Genomic DNA, 6,246 nt, shown 5'->3' with positions numbered 1-6,246 from the left:
ATCAAGGAGGGAATAAGGAAATTCATAGAAAGCAACGAGAATGAAAATACTTCCTATCAAAACCTCTGGGACACAGCAAAAGCAGTGCTCAGAGGCCAATTTATATCAATAAATGCACACATACAAAAAGAAGAAAGAGCCCAAATCAGAGAACTGTCCCTACAACTTGAACAAATAGAAAGTGAGCAACAAAAGAATCCATCAGGCACCAGAAGAAAACAAATAAGAAAAATTAGAGCTGAACTAAATGAATTAGAGAACAGAAAAACAATTGAAAGAATTAACAAAGCCAAAAGCTGGTTCTTTGAAAAAATTAACAAAATTGATAAACCATTGGCTAGACTGACTAAAGAAATACAGGAAAGGAAACAAATAACCCGAATAAGAAATGAGAAGGACCACATCACAACAGAACCAAATGAAATTAAAAGAATCATTTCAGATTATTATGAAAAATTGTACTCTAATAAATTTGAAAACCTAGAAGAAATGGATGAATTCCTGGAAAAACACTACCTACCTAAACTAACACATTCAAAAGTAGAACAACTAAATAGACCCATAACAAAAAAAGAGATTGAAACGGTAATCAAAAAACTCCCAACAAAAAAAAAGCCCTGGCCCGGACGGCTTCACTGCAGAGTTCTACCAAACTTTCAGAGAAGAGTTAACACCACTACTACTAAAGGTATTCCAAAGCATAGAAAATGACAGAATACTACCCAACTCATTCTATGAAGCCACCATCTCCCTGATACCAAAACCAGGTAAAGACATTACAAAAAAAGAAAATTATAGACCTATATCCCTCATGAACATAGATGCAAAAATCCTCAACAAAATTCTAGCCAATAGAATCCAACAACACATCAAAAAAATAATTCACCCTGATCAAGTGGGATTTATACCAGGTATGCAAGGCTGGTTTAATATCAGAAAAACCATTAATGTAATCCATCACATAAATAAAACAAAAGACAAAAACCACATGATCTTATCAATTGATGCAGAAAAGGCATTTGACAAAGTCCAACACCCATTCATGATACAAACTCTTACCAAAATAGGAATTGAAGGAAAATTCCTCAACATAATAAAGGGCATCTATGCAAAGCCAACAGCCAATATCACTCTAAATGGAGAGAACCTGAAAGCATTTCCCTTGAGAACGGGAAGCAGACAAGGATGCCCTTTATCACCGCTCTTATTCAACATCGTGTTGGAAGTCTTAGCCAGGGCAATTAGGCTAGACAAAGAAATAAAAGGTATCCGGATTGGCAAGGAGGAAGTAAAGTTATCACTATTTGCAGATGACATGATCTTATACACAGAAAACCCTAAGGAATCCTCCAGAAAACTACTGAAACGAATAGAAGAGTTTGGCAGAGTCTCAGATTATAAAATAAACATACAAAAATCACTTGGATTCCTCTACATCAACAAAAAGAACACCGAAGAGGAAATAACCAAATCAATACCATTCACAGTAGCCCCCAAGAAGATAAAATACTTAGGAATAAATCTTACCAAGGATGTAAAAGACCTATACAAAGAAAACTACAAAGCTCTACTACAAGAAATTCAAAAGGACATACTTAAGTGGAAAAACATACCCTGCTCATGGATAGGAAGACTTAACATAGTAAAAATGTCTATTCTACCCAAAGCCATCTATACATTTAATGCACTTCCGATCCAAATTCCAATGTCATATTTTAAGGGGATAGAGAAACAAATCACCAATTTCATATGGAAGGGAAAGAAGCCCCGGATAAGCAAAGCACTACTGAAAGAGAAGAAGAAAGTGGGAGGCCTCACCTTACCTGACTTCAGAACCTATTATACAGCCACAGTAGTCAAAACAGCCTGGTATTGGTACAACAACAGACACATAGACCAATGGAACAGAATTGAGAACCCAGACATAGATCCATCCACGTATGAGCAGCTGATATTTGACAAAGGACCAGTGTCAATTAACTGGGGAAAAGATAGCCTTTTTAACAAATGGTGCTGGCATAACTGGATATCCATTTGCAAAAAAATGAAACAGGACCCATACCTCACACCATGCACAAAAACTAACTCCAAGTGGATCAAAGACCTAAACATAAAGACTAAAACGATAAAGATCATGGAAGAAAAAATTGGGACAACCCTAGGAGCCCTAATACAAGGTATAAACAGAATACAAAACATTACCAAAAATGATGAAGAGAAACCCGATAACTGGGAGCTCCTAAAAATCAAACACCTATGCTCATCTAAAGACTTCACCAAAAGAGTAAAAAGACCACCTACAGACTGGGAAAGAATTTTCAGCTATGACATCTCCGACCAGCGCCTGATCTCTAAAATCTACATGATTCTGTCAAAACTCAACCACAAAAAGACAAACAACCCAATCAAGAAGTGGGCAAAGGATATGAACACACATTTCACTAAAGAAGATATTCAGGCAGCCAACAGATACATGAGAAAATGCTCTCGATCATTAGCCATTAGAGAAATGCTAATTAAAACTACGATGAGATTCCATCTCACACCAGCAAGGCTGGCATTAATCCAAAAAACACAAAATAATAAATGTTGGAGAGGCTGCGGAGAGATTGGAACTCTCATACACTGCTGGTGGGAATGTAAAATGGTACAACCACTTTGGAAATCTATCTGGCGTTATCTTAAACAGTTAGAAATAGAACTACTATACAACCCAGAAATCCCACTCCTAGGAATATACCCCAGAGATACAAGAACCTTCATACAAACAAATATATGCATACCCATGTTTATTGCAGCTCTGTTTACAATAGCAAAAAGTTGGAAGCAACCAAGGTGTCCATCAACGGATGAATGGGTAAATAAATTGTGGTATATTCACACAATGGAATACTACTCATCGATAAAGAACAGTGATGAATCTCTGAAACATTTCATAACATGGAGGAACCTGGAAGGCATTATGCTGAGCGAAATTAGTCAGAGGCAAAAGGACAAATATTGTATAAGACCACTATTATAAGATCTTGAGAAACAGTAAACCTGAGAAGAACACATACTTTTGTGGTTACGAGGCGGGGAGGGAGGGAGGGTGGGAGAGGGTTTTTTATTGATTAATCAGTAGATAAGAACTGCTTTAGGTGAAGGGAAAGACAACACTCAATACATGGAAGGTCAGCTCAATTGGACTGGACCAAAAGCAAAGAAGTTTCCGGGATAAAATGAATGCTTCAAAGGTCAGCGGAGCAAGCGAGGGGGTCTGGGGAACATGGTTTGTGGGGACTTCTAAGTCAATTGGCAAAATAATTCTATTATGAAATCATTCTGCACCCCACTTTGAAATGTGGCGTCTGGGGTCTTAAAAGCTAACAAGCGGCCATCTAAGATGCATCAATTGGTCTCAACCCACCTAGAGCAAAGGAAAATGAAGAACACCAAGGCCACATGACAACTAAGAGCCCAAGAGACAGAAAGGGCCACATGAACCAGAGACCTACATCATCCTGAGACCAGAAGAACTAGTTGGTGCCCGGCCACAATCGATGACTGCCCTGACAGGGAGCACAGCAGAGGACCCCTGAGGGAGCAGGAGATCAGTGGGATGCAGACCCCAAATTCTCATAAAAAGACCAAACTTAATGGTCTGACTGAGACTGGAGGAATCCCGGTGGCCATGCTCCCCAGACCTTCTGTTGACACAGGACAGGAACCATCCCCGAAGACAACTCATCGGAAATGAAAGGGACTGGTCAGCGGGTGGGAGAGAGACGCTGATGAAGAGTGAGCTAATTATATCAGGTGGACACTTGAGATTGTGTTGGCAACTCTTGTCTGGAGGGGGGATGGGAGGATAGAGAGAGAGGGAAGCAGGCAAAATTGTCAAGAAAGGAGAGACTGAAAGGGCTGACTCAAGAGGGGGAGAGTAAGTCGGAGTAGGGAGTGAGATGTATGTAAACTTATATGTGACAGACTGGATTTGTAAACGTTCACTTGAAGCTTAATAAAAGTTATTAAAAAAAAAAAAATTGAGCTGACTGAAGAGGAAAAGAACTACCCAAAACAGCTGGTAAGCTTTTCATACAAATTAATAATTTTGAGTAAAAGAATATACTATAAAACCTATCATTTATATTCTAACCCACTTATCATTTCAATGCAATCAAGTTAATAATTAACAATATTTTTGTTATCACTGTTGCAAAGAGATTTGTATCAGTCTTTTAAGAAAATGAATGTTGAGCAATTCTCCAAGTAATTTTGCAGGAGTTTCAAACTTCAAATTTTGTTTTAAGTGCAAACAATCTAATTTAAATGCAAGTTTGTATACTTGATATCTTAATACGTGACAAATGGATCTCTCACATAATTGCTTGTTCAGAATGGACTTCTCTTTGACAGTATGACAGGGACTGATGTTTCAAAATTAAAGTCTGTTAGTGATTATTTCCAAACTATAGGAGGTCATCAAACTCATCATCTGTGAGCAAGAGACATGTGCAGCTGAGTGTTAGGACATAGGCTTTAGAGCAAAGCAATTTAGGCTTTCATTCTGTTATGTTACTAGTCTAAAATTACTAAAAATAGTAATACTGATCCTGAAGACTTTTTGTGAGGATCATGTCAAATAATACATGTAACTGTAATTGATTACTGGGAACACAATTTGAATCCTAATACTATTTCTTATAATTTAATTATTACCAATCTCCAGCACACAGCAAAAATTCCCTCTAAAACATTTATAGCACAACCAACTTGTGCTTGACCACTGTCAAAAGGCAGTTCTTCCAACTACAACCTGCGTTTTTAGTATCTTCTGATTGCTCTAAAGGTCTTCCTTTACTTTGTCAAAATTATCACCAAAGCATTCTCCCACTGTACCAATTTTATCATAGTGGTATATTCATCAAACATCCATTCTATGGTAATTCTAAATCTCATTGACTTTCCATTTGTAACAACTGGAAATTATCCCAAGGGAATATACCACTGTGTGTAATTCTAATTTTAATCGCTACAATAATCTATGGGCAGGTCCATTATAATCTATGGGCAGGTCCATTATAGCTAGTTCAAAATAGAAGAGAGAGTTAAGAAATGTTTATTAATCATAAAATATGTGTCAGGCACTATGGAAAGGGCTCTCTTTATGTTAATTCATTTATTTCTACAAAATAAATCACAAAGAGATTAACAACTGGCTCAGAGTCACAGATTCCACTAAATACAGATTTAAGCTCATTTCTATATGACTCTAAACATGGGTTTTTCTACCAGACATGGAAAAAAAAAAAAAAAGACATAACCTGAGACACTTAGTAAATCAAGAAATTATACTTTTTTTCTTTCTTCTCCTCTTTTTTTTTGAAACTTAGGCATTTTAGTCCAAGAGTTTGAATTAACCAAACAATTTTCTTAAGTCTGCAGTTCATTTTATGAATGTAGTCACTGAGTTGCTTTTGTAGAAATAATCTTTGTTGTTGTTGTTAGGTCCATTGGGTATTCTTTGGATTTTATCTGAGTATAAATTTTTAATTCATTTGATTACTTCCAGATCTGCTCTGATACATGAGATATTGAGATAATTACATATATATACACACACACGCACACACATAGTTAACCAATGTTATCAGAATTTTGCCCCCTCAATATCTCAAGGCTGTTTGTCAATACTAGACAGCTATGAAACCATGGATTCACATTAAAGCAACGGCTTACTAAACTATCTCCACTCTGGTGAGTTGTTCTTTTTTATTTTTAAAAACAAAATTAGAATTATCATTTGTGATAAAAGTAATCTAAGGAAATGAAATAGAGAAATAAAATTCCAAAAAAGTTCTCAAGTAGAAACTGAAACAGATTCAAATAAAAATTTCTAGGATGGAAATTAAATTATAAATTTTGCACTGCACATACTACAATAAACTATAGCTTATTACATTAAACAACTATAATAATAATTATAACTTGCATTTATGTTGGATTCAAATTTCCTAAATGTTTGCATATATTTTATCTAATTCCTATAGCAATTCTTTGCTATAGCTCAAGATGGAGAATATTATTTTTATGTTACAAAGAACATGATGTTTTAAAACTTGAAGTAACTTTAATGCCAAGTTTGAGTTTATATTTCCCCTTTATTTCATTCCAGAAAAAAAAAAAAGATCTTAGGAAACAGAGCAGGAAATTGAACCCAGAGAACTGACAATTTAATATAAACAATATGAGGTTTGAAATCAG

This window comes from Elephas maximus, chromosome 5 (assembly GCF_024166365.1).
Source record: "Elephas maximus indicus isolate mEleMax1 chromosome 5, mEleMax1 primary haplotype, whole genome shotgun sequence".
NCBI lineage: Eukaryota > Metazoa > Chordata > Mammalia > Proboscidea > Elephantidae > Elephas > Elephas maximus.
Note: the sequence above shows the minus strand (reverse complement) of the source record.